Source organism: Manacus vitellinus, unplaced genomic scaffold, assembly GCF_001715985.3.
Source record: "Manacus vitellinus isolate BGI_N305 unplaced genomic scaffold, ASM171598v3 scaffold_59_pilon, whole genome shotgun sequence".
In the NCBI taxonomy this organism is placed as follows: domain Eukaryota; kingdom Metazoa; phylum Chordata; class Aves; order Passeriformes; family Pipridae; genus Manacus; species Manacus vitellinus.
In genome coordinates this window covers 2,506,807-2,521,354 of record NW_021940681.1, presented here as the reverse complement: position 1 = coordinate 2,521,354, position 14,548 = coordinate 2,506,807, and positions in this window count along the sequence as shown.

Below are 14,548 nucleotides of genomic sequence, written 5' to 3'. Positions count from 1 at the left end.
GGCAGAGGAGCACTGGGAAGGGTCTGCTGCCATGGCCCCTCTGCAGGCATTCAGTCTCCGACTGTGTGCTCCAGCCTGGGTATAAACCCCACGCCTGGCTTGGGTCCCAGAGTGGTTCTGCATTTCTTCCAAGAACACAGACAGAATTTGGAAAGGTCTCTGCAGCACACGCCATGTGTCCAGCTGCCAGCTTCATCAAGAAAAACCACAGGAGCCATATTTTGCCACCTCATGAGCTTGGAGCATCTCGGGCCAGGCCAGCGCAGCAGAGCTCTGCAGGTCCCCCCAGGATGGGGGTTAAAAAGCAGGTATAGATCCTGGGATCCAGGAGCAAGCCACTGTAGCAAGAGACATTTGCACTCATAAAAAAGACTGAAGCAAAGATTTCTACTCCTAAAAACTCATTTGTTTTTATTCATCTATTAGTTGGTCCAACTCACTGCCCTGGCAAACCTTGTCACGTCAGTGAACTCGGGAGAGTTGAAAGACAGAGAAATTTGCTGCTTCTGCATTTTAGACGTGTGGGTTGTCACCATTTTAAGCTAAAAGTAGTAGTCGTAATTGAGTCACAAACCTTTCACGTGGACTAGACAGGAGGCTGGCAGGCAAAGCCTTGCTCATACTCAGACAACAGCTGGAGCACTTGCAGCTTCTGGGACATTGCAGTCACATTCTGGTTCTCAGTTAGGTGAAATGGTTGGATCCCTGTCGTACAGTGGTTTGTAAATAATGACTTTCTACTAGCAAGGGCTGAGTTTCACCTTGTGTAATGAAGCTTAAAGACAGAATTATACAGCCAAAATAGAAGATTAAGAAATACAAGTATGACTTCCAGTTTAAGCAAATACTAGAACCTTAAAAAACACACCCCAGAGATCTTAAATCCAGAGAAAACAGATCTGTATTTTAGATCTCAGTAACAGCAACAGTGGTTTAGAATGTGGTAAAACTTCAGTTTTCTGCTAGTAATTTAGGATTCTAAAAAGAATTTAATTTTTCACTCATCACAGCATATGATCACAAGCAGGGAGGTCACCGTGTTTCAGTTAAGGTTGCCAGAGTAGTTAAGCAAACACTGCTTACAGTTTATACCCCAAGCAAACCTCCTACTTGCTTTGGAAGATCTTCAAATCACAGCTGCCCTGGCATCCCTGACAACTCTCTTGCTGCCTGGGCTTTTTGGGAAGGAGCTCCAGCGCAGCAAGGCTCCAGGCACCAGCTTCAAATGACAGTGATGCTAACAGCAATTTCAGTGCTCCAGTTGAATCTGAAAGGGGAAATCAAGCCAGCTGTGTTTGAAGAGTTAACCACACACAGCTCCTCACTTTAAAAGCAGCACTTGCCATCTGAGTCATTCCCAAGCCTCTACTAAAACAGTCTGAAAGGGAGTTACTTCTTGCCTGAATTCCCCTTTTGCACAGAAAACAATGATTTTCAATTATAATTTCCAACACATCTTCTCCTTTCTGTGTGCTTATTTCCTCAGTCACCCCTTCCTCCCCAGCACCTCCTTTTCATTTCGTCTCTTCTACTAATGGGGAAAACACATGGGGGGAAAAAAAAAAAAAAGAAAGAAAAGAACAAAGAAACCTGAAAAACCAAACCCCACTAAGGGGGAAAGTCCCTCATAAGGTAAGAAGAGTTTTGATCTACTTTACCCATTCCCCTCCTCACAGCTGAGCACGGACATCTTGCATTTCTCCTCCTGGGGTACAGCGCCACAGCCCTCTCCTTCCTCACGTCTCCCACTTGTCTGACACACCACAAACATTGGCCCGTCAAGTGCACTCCCTGGTTGGCAAGGACTCACAAATTGACAGCTTGATGAATGTGTGAGGTAAATCTTGCATCTCTCAGCTAGAGCCAGCTGCATCCACCACGAGACGAAATGCAGCCCCCAGCAGGAGGAAGAAAGTGGGCTGGGTCAGATGACTGCACAGATGATAAGCCTTTCCAAGCTAGAGGGCAAATTGGAGGCACATGGGATGCAGAACCATGTAGCTGGGGGGATGGAAACTTTAACTGGCCAATATTCTGTCAAAGCCTATCTGGTTTGCAATTAGAGGCAGGTATGCAGTGGGAGAGGTGAATTGTTGGCAGTACCTCAAGCCCTTGAAGATGTTCCAGCAGACCCTCAGAAAGTCCCAAGACAGGCTGTGCTGCCATCAGGCTGGCACATTGCAGCCCATAATATCCTCAGAGGGAAATAAGGTACCAGCACAGCTGTCATTTGCACAGGTACCCTATAAGCAACTCATGCAAATCCTCCAGTGCTGCTCACTGTTTCCTACCTCCCTGGTAATTATCACATCCTAAGAACCACAGTGTGCCATCGGGACAGTGAATAGACTCCGTGTACCCTGCACTGCCAGCACTTCCCACCCCAATGTCTTTATGCCCCAGGTATTGCTTTTGCCTCGTTCCACACTTCACTTCCACGCTTAGTTCAGACCCTAATCATGCTTTGCAGATGGTTAAAGCAACTCTGTTTCTGAATACAGAAGTACTCTGCAGGCCCTATTGTAGTTGTCTGGGAAACGCTGCCTGCCTCCGTGACTTGTAAGTGCAGCTTAGCTAATTGAGCTCCTGGTAGCTGGGTTACATGTGTCAGCTCATCTCTCCTATGCAGTAACCACAAACCAAGCCGTGAGGCTGCACTTGGAGATAATTAGAATACAAAGCACCAAAGAGTTTTCTCCATGGTACTTCCCACAAAAAGGGAAAATAAGACTCTTTCATTTCTCTCTGACTGCAGTGGGGAGCTGCTGCTTTCTTCTCCCAGGGGATCTCTTCCCAGCTCTGTGCCACAGGATGCAAAGCAAATATAGATTAGACATGCTACGTGGCATGCAGCCATGTCTGCTAACTACAGCAGGATCAAAGATAGCTATAATCCCAACAATGTGGCTTAGATTCAGCTAATGAATTCTCTGGGGAAGAAATCTGGCCAGATTTGGATGACTTCATAAAGAGCAGATAGAGCTTCCAAGGCTGGAGAGACCAAATGGTACTGATTCGAGGCTTCTCAGGGAAATTCATCCAAGCCCAGGTGGGATAAGGAGTGAAAACCAGGTGAGGGAGAAAGGAAAGCACTGGAGGACGGCTCCTGTCTTGCTAAGCAGGGTGGTAACTTGTTTTTCTAGTACAGCAAACCAAGGTTTTACCACATCAGTGGCAGTGTGGCATGTGTATGATGATCTGCTTTTATACCATTTCTGAAGGCTTTTGTTTAAGTGCCCAATGTTGAGTTAGGCACGTGGGAGGAACTTTAAAGGGGATTCTCTTGGTTTTCCAGGGAAATACAATGATGTTCCCAGCATTCAGGTGCAGATTCTTAAAAGTAACTTCTCTCGGGTGAATGACAACGAGTTAGTGAGTTTGAAAATGAGTGTGTCCACTGCCTATCAGTGATGGTTAACAATGTTTGGAGATTTTTCTAGGCTGAGCCAGTCAGTGCATGGGTCTCCTGTCCCTCCCTTGCTCACTCATGCTCTTAAAAGGGAGCAGGCAAGACTGCTCTGCCTTCATGATGTTATCACAGGAGGATTTCAGGGTCTATTGGTAACGTCAGGGTGTCTTTGAGTCACAAATTCTCTCCCCATCCTAATGAGAGCCCACTCTGTACCGGCAGAAATGTGCTATTCCCCTCACTGAAGAGATGGTACCCTCACTTGATTACTATTTCCCTTCCCCAAGACAGACATCCAATACTTTAGCCTCTCTGCGGTTGTGTGAGCTGAGAGCACACCCCTGGATCGCAGATAAAATGAAATGAAATAAAATAAAATAAGTTATCTCTTCCCTCTTGCTTCTTACTCCTCTTCCTTCCTCAGCTGTGCAAGGTCACAAGCTGTGACCATGTCTCATCCCACCTCTTTTGTCCAGAGGCATCAGGACCAAGAGCATCTGAATACAGCTTGCCAGACTGCTCCAAGATGCATTTTTATTGTAAGCAGGTCACAAGGCTGTCTCAGAAAGTCTAAACCATATGGTATTCACACCAGGTGGTCAATGCCAGAACCTGCATGATGGCAATGTTAACAGTGGACTCTTGGCGGGTCCCACTAACAAGGTCTTGCTGATGACAACAATGTCCCTGCAGTAAGAGAGCCTGAGCAAAAGCACAAGATCCACTGTCTTCCTAACCATGCCTCAGGTGCTGGGAGAAGAAACACTTCCCATTGAACTGGGATCTTTTCCAGTTGGACTAACCCAGGACATACCTGTGCACAAGCTAAAGCAAATGTAAGTGTCAGACCATGCAACAGCAATTTCTTCCTGCACTGCACTAATTTTTGTTTACCCTATCTAAACATTCTGCTTTTCAGAGACACGATCCTCAGGAGTTTTTAAACTCTGGCCTCTCTAAAGGCTTTCACAAGCTATCAGGTAAAAATCCCACTCCAAGACCCTCATAATCATATCCGAATGTCATCGTTTTCAGAAACCCCACAGAAACAAGCAATGGACTGAGTGACAGTCTGGTAGAAAAAAAAAAAAGACCCCCAAACCTGTGGCATGAATATATACAAAGAGCGAGACTCTCCATCTGAAAGGAATGGAGGGAGAAGCAAAGTAGAATAGAATAACCTAGAACAGAATAGAACAAAACATAACACAATATATTCTACATAAAATATGGCACTTCTGCTTATATCTATGTAATATAAAATGCTGCTCTTTCACTTAAACAGAAGCTCTTCCCATGTGTGCACCAGGGAGACACATCCCCTCATCCCTATTTCCGTGGCAGGACTAAACAGTCACAGAGATGCACAGCGAGGAAGTGAGGACCAAAGTACTGACACATCAGGTCAGCAGCTGGCCCCACTGCAGTGCTTTTACGGGTACTGCAGCCCACCCACAGCACCTGTGCAAGCAGTTCCCATCCTACATTGCCCCCCAGCCTCCCAGAGGGTACTAGAAGTAGCCTGGGTAAGTTCTGGATGGCAAATACAGATTTTGACCTTTTACACATAGGGCTGCTGGGATGCTCCAGCTCTTCAGGCTGAAAAAAAAAAAAAAAAAAAAAAACGCAGCAGAGACATACCACAGTGTGTGTGACAGTGACCTTGGGTTTTGTTTCCTTGGGTGTTAAGGAGATCTGCAGACCTTGTGAAGTATGAAGCTGAGGGAAGTGAAAACACTGGCAGAGCATTTCCTGGGGAAACTGTTGCAAAAGCTCTCCTCTCACCTGATCAAAAGTTTGACTTCTACTTGCTTCTCTTTTGTCTGTCTCCTAAATTTTCACTGAAAAAGAAACAATCTCAAACCCTTCCTGTCCTTTCTCCTTCCCCTATGACTGACGAGATCAAGTTTCTTCTCCGCCTCCAGCCTGTGTCTCTCTGGATGTGGTTTCCAGTAAAATTAATTCCTCAAGTTCCTGGTGACCTTCCTGCAGCTGGCCCGGGCTCACTGGGGAGGAGGAAGCCCAGGCAGTGAGCTCTACAAAGGGGAAAGAGCCAGCTCAGCAACAGGAGAGAGGAGACAGTACCAAAATACCATCAGCAGCTGCTAAGTACAAACTGGTTATTAGAAGGTTGCAGCTGCTCCTCTCTAATTAAGAGAAGAGCCAATGCCAGAAAGAAAAATGTGGCAACAGGGAGATTAAAGTCTGAAAGAGCCCATCCTGCATGGCCAGGGGCGAGGGAAAGTGCGTGCTTGCTTTCCATGCTGCAGCTCAGCTGTTGGACTCTCAAGTGAGGCTAGGCTCTTTCCCCTCTTTCTTTCCACAGCCTGAACCATGACTAGATGCCCGTGCTATGCCAGGGAGCCAACCTGCCAGGGGTGCTGGCTGTACCACACAAGCCCTCACAAACTCCACTGGCTCTACTGCAAAGGCACCAGGTCTAAACACACCTTCTTCTCTTGCTACCATTGTAGGAACAGGAGGGAATGTCAGCACTACCAGACTATAAAAGACCCATACCTCTCTTCTTCTCTTTTTCAGTAGCCATAAAGAAGGGTGCCTCGGCCAGAGAAGAAATGTGTAATGGCTTCTGGAGATGTCTCCTTCTCTTACCCCTCTGAGGAACAGAATAGGACCACTCTCAGGGTACAGCCAGCTGAGAGGCTGGCCCTTTGCAACACAAATAAGACCAAGCTTGCCAGTTACCATCAGCAGCCAGAAGGGTCAGAAAGCCCAGAACCCTTAGAACTCTTTAGCTTTCAGATGGATGCCCTATTAATTTATTGGACATTTTATTTTTGGACTCTGAATTACTGATATGGGGGGACGGGGAGATTTAATTTCCCTATAATCTGTTTCCCAGTGCTCTGTAGTCTCCTGTCCCTTGCCACAGGCATTCCCTGCGGAAATGTGCTTGGATTCACAATGCTGCAACAGGATGCAGCATGGAAACTGCGTCCTGAGGTAAATGCATGGCACTGAGGTTAATGAGCTGAGGGATATCATACAGTGCAGAGAGAGCAGAGGTACCTCTAATGGAGATAACATGGTGAGCAGAAGCAGCCTAAAGCTACTGTTGGCCTCTTTTCCCTAAATTCTTGTTACTCACGTTTGGCTGCTTCTGACTTACCCCATTTAGAGCTAGTTTGGGTCTAGCTGCAGAAGTAACTCTGCAGATGTACCTGTGAATATCCAGGTTTTTAAATTTATACCATGCCTTGGCATCAGATAGCTGTGAGACATCTTCTAGATTGGGATGGATTTGAAATGTGTGCTGAAGGGACAGCAGAGAATACATCACTGGTGAAACCCACAGCAGATAGGTCATTTTCCAACCAACTATTCCCTGCAAAAGATCTGCAGATGCCATGGGCCAGCAGTAAGAAAGCACATGAAGCTGAATTCTTTGTACTTTAAATCCCTTTCCACATTACACCATTGTGCCCAGGAGCTCAGCTGGAGGCAGAGGGAAATGGATCATCCAGAAATCTGGAGTTGCACTAATAGCAGGATAAAGACAAACTGGTGCTCCAGAGCTGGTACAAACTCACAGGTCTCAAGGTGTTAGCTAAAGGTGTAACCAGCCAGGGACAGATGGCTTTCCCAGGACCACATAATCCTTTACTGATCTCTGGCGTGTTCTGCTCCTCCTAGGAGCAGCAAGCCATTGCTGCACCTAAAGGCATCTGTGGACTAGTAGGTCTGAATCTGAATGCTGATTCCCATGTGTTGCTACAGATCTCATGTTCCTTGACAAGCCTTCAGTTGCATGTTATTTCAAAGCCCCTTTGATTTGGCCACTAACTTTTCCAGGGGTAGCAAGCAGAGATCTGGGGAGCTTACACCAGTGTGGGAAATGGCCACATGCTGGAGAAACAGCTGTTGGAAGGGGGACACAAAGAGGGGACTGAAGCCATGTGTGAGCACCTGCAGTGACAACCCCAGACTGCCACGAGACAAGTGTGGGCAGCTGGTGGAGGACATGCCCTTGTACAAGGGGATTCCAGCACTCCTGCACCTCCAGCCATCCCTGGCAGGGAGCAAACCTTGCATGGAGGAAGGGCAGGACTCAGCAAGGTCAGAGGGGTCATGGCCTCCATGCAGCCTGTTGAAGCTGGTCTGAGAAAGGGGACAGGGCGAGGTAATGTTGCTTTGATGTTCCAGTAGGCAGATGTCCAAGAGCAGTAGGGTGGAAGCAGGGGTGGAAGCGTAGCAGAAGAGATTTTTCAGGTGATACCACTGAAAGAAAGCATATGAATTTTACTTCTTCATGTGGGCCACCTTTGCTATCATAAGAGCCCAGTCCTGACTCCCCCAAAAGCTCATGTCTGTACATGGAAACATGTGAAAAGAAGCCCTAACGACAGGTAACTCCTCTTGAATGAGATTCAGCTGTGGTCCATATGGATGCACAATTAGAAGATAGAAAAGCACTAAAAGGTTAATTGGTTTGTCTAAGCTCAAAGAAGAAATGTAGCTGGGAGTTTGAATTTGTATTGAGATCCTCTCCAGCATCTCAGAAAGCAATCAACATTTTTTTCCTAGTAGACTCCCAGGCCTGACTTACTAGGACTTCCAAATTTGTTACAGAAAGAGTGAAAGCAGAGGCTTTGGGGCTATTGGAGAGAAACTATCTTAGGGTGAGTGCTACTGTGCTTGCATGAGGCAGGTTGGTAATGGGGAAATATCACCCATCTCTGCTCTGAGATACCAGCCAGAGGCTTTCATTAGCGGTACAGCCATCCCCAAACTGAACACATGCACCTCTCCCCACACTGCAGGCACAAAGATCATGTCTCATCTCTGACTTCTGTGCAGAGGAAACTTGTGATGTGTGGGAAGTGACATCTCTCTCCAGGGAAGGGTGCTGCTCCCAGCACCCAGGAGGGTTGCTGCTACACCAGCAGGGCAAGAACCCAGCAGCACTAAGGTGACCATGGCTGTGGCACTCTGCTCCCTGTCCAAACATAGGGAACACCAGTGTGAGACACATCAGATGTCTGCCTAATCTCACATCATCCTGCTGCAGGAACCCATGATGGGTCTTCAAGGAGGCATGAAGCTGGATCTGCCTCCCCACCCTTCTTCTCCCCTCTCCAGCTGGATCTAATGGCTCAAATGTTTTCTGCACCCTGAAGCAGGGAGTTTAATCTACCAGCTGACATTTCTACTGTCATTAATTCTAATGAATCTAGATACTCTTGCTGTCCATATCTATTTAGTCTTTCTCTGAATCTTGATGTATTTTTGCCTTTGGGAATTTCTGAGCCAGGTTTATTGCATGTGGTAGGGGAAAATAAATGAAAGAAAAATAGATTTTCACAGCTTAAAATTTCCTTTCACCTGTTTCACTGTCCTGATGTGATAAGACAGACCAATTTATCATTTCCTATACTCCCAGTCTGCCTCAGGACTGATTTCCTAGGCTCTCAAATCGGCAAATTCCCTCATAAAAACCATCCTCTGATTTGCCTGCAGGCAGGTATGGGTTGGAACTCCAGTTTTCCTTTGGTTGACAGTTTTTCTTAGTGGCACTGCTTAAAAATTATACCACTCTGCCCCAGTCACAAGACATAAAAGGTCTCACCTGCCATAAAATCTGTTAAATGCATGGCTGGGTTTTACAAAAATAAAAAAGCGATTAAGATCACAAAGGCTTATGTTGGTGTGGGAAGCAAGTGAAAGGAGGCCAGTAGAAAAGGGGAGGGAGGAAGAGGTACTCTGTTGAAGTGGGTGCTCCTACAGCCATCCCCATCTTTGCACAGTTCCTCTCATGTTTGCTTATCATATGGAATGTCTTGGGTTGCACCACGGGTCTGGATCCCTGGTCCTGAGACAGCAGAAAGGAGGAAGTTTGGAGGAGGAAGACGGGAGAAATGCTGCGGTGCACTGCAGACTGGTGGCAATGTGCAAGTTGGGATGAGGTGTCCAGCAGAGCCCAAAATTCAGCTGTCTGAGGTGAAAAGCCCAGGCAGGGCGATGGGAGCATGTGACAACTCAAGGGTGCTTGCAGGGTGTGGACACTAGGTGATGGAAGCTCTCCAGGCAAACAGAATTGCAGAGCTGCAAGGACATAACAGAAAGGAATCCCTGTTTTTGTCATCCTCAGTCCTTCCCTCCCTGCAGAGGCCATGAACAGCTTGGTTGTCTTTGGGGTCTCCTTTCTTTTATTCATGACCACCTTCAGCCCTTCCAGGCTTCAATCTCCAAAGCTGTCTGAACACAGAAGCAGCAACATTCCTTGATGCCTGTCAATTTGACTGGCACAGCACCTGAGGCAGAGGCTTTCTCTTGCCTCTTTGGGGATGTGCCACTTACCTGTGTCTTCTACAGCAGACAATTTTCCTCTCCCAAACCCATATATTGAATTTCAGTTGAAGTTGATCAGGTCCAATGGAGTGCTGCCCTCATGGGAGCACACATGGACAGCAGGTCTGACTCCAGATGCAGCCAAGTGATGCTGAGTTGAGGGTGAAAAAGGTGGCTTATAAATAAATACATTGCATTTCTACAGAAATATGTATTATTATGTATCTGTAAAAAAAATTATATAAATAGGTACAGAAATAAAGACAGGTGGGCAAGTAGCTTTGCAAATACTGCAATAAAAATATCACTGGAACAAAGTGCTATCAAATCTTCATTTCTTTCTCATGCAGATTTTCCCACCTCAAGGCAAATATGTGGAGAAGTCAGATTCTGGCTTACAGGTGAACACACTGCTCAGGAGACTGTTATTCCACCCTCGATATAATGAGTCAGTGTGTTTGTGCAGTTAAACTATTAAGATAATTTTACTCCTCAAAGTCTCAGAGCTTCTATAATTAGTCTCTGGCAACTTTAGGTTTGGAGCTATTAACACAAATTGGAGGTTCATTCCTTTAAAATTGCCTGTCTTGGTTGTTGGCTGTGTTTGTCTAGTTTGGGGGTGCCTGGGATTGAATCCAAGGGAGGAGACTTCTGTCTGAGGTCTCTGCCCCCCCAAATCATCTCAAACTGAGACACCATGGCAGAACACAGTGCAAGTGGACTGGAAGCAACACATCCAGTTCAGACACACCTGGACACCAAAGTTCTCAGGTCACTTTTGTTCTACACTCATGTTAGATCTCCCTAGACTATGGCAGATCTGACATTCATATCTGGAGATAAATTTTGGGGTCCAACCAACTCAGCATTAAGTTTCAAGTCCCCTAAACTACAGTTTCCAATGCTGTTCTGCCATTCAGCTGGTGGGAAGAACTCTGAAGGTAGTCAAGCTGTGCCATTGAACACTTTGAGAGCTCTGACATCCAGGATTTGGTCCCAGCCAGGAGTATCTGCAACCAAGCTTAGCTGGTAGAAGTAAAAAGGAAGATGATCATGGATTTGCCCCATTGAACCGCACCTTCCTTCAGTTGCTGGCCAGGAAAATCATTTTAGAGGAGCTGGCAGCCGGCCTGGGCACATGTGTGCAGGATTGAGCAGCCTTTGATCAGCTCAGTTTGTTAATCTGCCCACATGTGCCATGTGTCTCCTCCCCAGGAGCTCCCAGCTGCTTCGGTGCCTGGCAAACCTCCCAGGTCCACCCTTCCCTCCCTCCTCCTGTCTAAGCACCTGCTTTCTGTGGCAAGGGAGGGAGCAGACACCTGCCTCTCCTCTTCCCTGCCAACCCAATCATTCTGCAGTACAAGTCCTGCTTTGCAGACATGTCTCCTCAGTTAAAAGCAAGAGAAAAGGGAGCTGCCAGGAGCGTGCACTGTGCATCAAGCCCCAGCATCTTCCCTGTCATTTCCACGCTCCCAGTGCTACTGGGCCTTTGGCAGCCCTCCCACCAAGACCCTAAAGTAATTATGCACTGTGCTCCTCATGCCCTACATGGGCCCTTTGGGTAAACAAAAGCCACCCAAAATCTCCCTGAATGTGGGTCCTCCCTCCCCTGTGTGCAGCAGCTGGCTGGCAGCAGTGTTCCCTGCCTGTGCCCCCCGCCTGGCCCTCCTCGGGTCCCCTCCTCCTGGCCTGTGCAACTATGTCCTTGGGGACAGTGGCAGCTGCTGGGGCAGGGAGTGAGGATCTTTCAAAGTGCCAATTTGTGATGGGCTGTCATGGGAAGGAGCCAAAAATGCTGAGACTCATCCTGCTCCTGCCTCTGGACCCCCAGCTACCCTCCCTGGCAGGGCTGGGCATCTTCAGGAGCAGTTCAAACCTTCTGAGGGCTGAGCCAGACCTGTATAGTGCTTTTTCCTTGATGTTGACTTGAAAAATCCAGTCTAGGGTGATTCTAATCCTCGTGGACAAGTATCATTGTAAAGATGCTCTGGTACAGCCACGTTTGCTGGTGAGGTGTAACAGTCCACCCACCAGTCCCTATCCTTGCCTCCCATCCCTGCATGCGAGTAGCTGCTGCTGGTAAAGCATGTGATTGTTCCTAATCTGACATGGCCAAAGCAGTTCTGATAAGAACAATCCCTCGCCAGGAATGTTCCTGATGCCTTTGGACAGAAGCTGCTGTCCCTACCAATCCTCCCCATCAGCACCAATGGAGCCCCACTCCTTCTGAAATCCCAAGGATCTTGCCCAAACCTTACCTTCAACACACAGGGCCTGATGCTGGGCAACAGCATCCCACCCAAACTGGAGTCCTGGAACAAGACTAAACCATCACATTCAATGGCAGGTCAAAAGCAGGGAGTCAGGAAGCACCCCTGGCTGTGCCTGCCCACACCCAGCTGTGTATCCCCAAACACCACTCACACACTCTGCATGGGGATATGATCCCCCTGGGAGATCTTCTGCATATTTTAGGATTTTTTTCTGCTTGCAAGGACAGAAGAAGTGTGTGTTTGGGACGGCTCCATGGCTGCTTTCTCATCTGATGGCACACCATTGCCATACGGTCCTCATCCAGTTCCATCAGGTGGTGGCAGTCACGGCTCCCATTCTGTCAAGCAAAGCAGGGGGTTGTACCAACAACCATCAATCAAAAATTGTGCTTCCTTCCCCCTGTATTTACCCCACGTAAACAAAATGCAAATATGTGTTTAAAAAAACAAACTGCACAGAGTTGGCAGGGGACTAGGTGTCATCTCTGTGTCACTGTGTCAGCTCTCACAGGGCCCACGGCAGCATCACCAAGACAACAGCCATTCAAAGGAGGAGCAGTCTGTTCCCCTGGAAAACACAACAGCATCAGCCTGACCCGTGAGCCTCCAAGGTCTGCTTGCATCTAGATAACCATCTGCTTCCCACACACCACTTATCTCCTTTTCCAAGGCTCTCATCACTGAAGCTAAGAGGCTTCATGACTGATTTAACTTTTCCAACAAACTAGCTGGGAGGTGAATATTATTTCATCCAAGAGATAAGGGCATTGACCGAACTCACATAGAAAGCCTGTTATAAAAGAAGGAAGAGAATTTAAACCTACAGAGCCCTGGTATTGCTCATTAATCACAGACAGAGGCTTTACTCCACATGGGAGTGCAGCTGAACTCCCTACAAGACAAGTTTCTCACCAAGGAGCTTGTTAGGAGACCATCTTATCTAACCACCCTGTGGTTGTAGCAGAAATGAGAAGATGAAAGTTGTTACCTGGTAGTAGCATAGTGTTTGCAATCCTGGGTTAAAAAGAGGGTTTTTTTAAAAAAAAACCAAACAGGAGCTTGGGAGAGTGAAGGGGGGATAAAACGCAATTGCATCCTTTGGAGAAAGAGAAGTCTGAGTTCCTTATGCCTTTAGAATTTGGTGCAGGGACCAAAGGCAATGTATTTGGTCCACCTTGCTTTGTTTGTAGCCCTGTCTCCCTGCATACCTGGCAGTGCAGAAGCTGATGAGAACTGAGGCTCAACTTTTCCCTGCTGAGAATCTGCTGGTGCCTCACAAGCATCCCTCAGTGAGCTGAGCCCGGTTTTCTGTCCCGACAAATACCGGGATCTCACACTGGCTCCCAGCAGCTTCCTTTTCCAGCTGATGCTGGGGAAGCCCAGCACCCTGACTGCTGCCACCCCTCTAGACACCTCTGTGTGGCACTTTCTGGCTGCAGGGATCACGGTGGAGGTCAGACAACAAATGCAACATATCCTCTGGCCAGAGGGGAGGAATTCCTGAACCAAATGCACACACCCTTCAGCCTCTCACTTGAGCAATGTCTCCCTGTAGTCACGAATGGGATAACAACGTGGCAGGAAAAACTACACTAGAAACAAGATACATGTGTGAGGTCTGAGGCAGGGAGAGGAAGAAGCAGTATAAGCAAAAGGAGGAAATGTTGTTGCAAGCCAAGTGAGACTGCAGGGAGAGGTCTCCTTCGTGTACCAGGGATCTGGCCAAGACTTCACTTTGTTCTTTGAAGAGAGAGAAATACACTGGTTCACTCAGCCCATGGCCCAAAGAACTTCAGGAATGAATCCTTCCCATTGCCCTCTCCTGAAGCCAGCCCTGGTCTACTGGAAGGTTTGCCATCCAAAGACAGCTGGGCAAGAGTGAGAGAAAAAAAATAAATCTTTTTGATGCTCCAGCAGTTGAAGACCCAATCTTAAAGGCACCCAATTTCCCTGAAGCCTCACTACAGCCTTGAAAACTCAAGCCTTGCCAGGGTGGCGTGTTTGGGCATCTGACTGCAATTTGAATTTCTCTCACTCAAAAGAAGCCTGCAAATGTTTATTGGAGCCTTATATTTGAAGGCAGCAATCTAACACTTTTTGTTTTTCCTTTAGTTAAGCAAGACTAGCAGTTGGAAATGCTCACATTTCAGTGAACATTAAGAAGTATTGATAACAAAAGACCTGGAATGAATTCAGCTGATACAGACTGCAGTATGCCCTGTCTGTATACAGGGTTTAGAAACAGAAATTTTTAGAAATAACTGCTGCTGGGGCCCCAGATTGTTGCCCAATTCAGGTAATAGTTTCTCTTTGTTTATTTAAGATTAGGCCCTGTCATCCCAGTCTCCAGCTTGTTTAATATGGAAATGGTACCTTTTTGCCCTTTTTTTTTAAGGCTTTCTGCATGGGGACTCAAGGGTGTTTGGGGCTGATGTTTTGGAAATGTCTCTCTCACCATCCTGGTCTTTTCCATAGCCCTGTGTTGTACTGAACCATTTTCCTGTTTGTGAGAATCTGAGAAAGTGTCCTCAGCACACAGTCTGCAAATTTGCTGTTC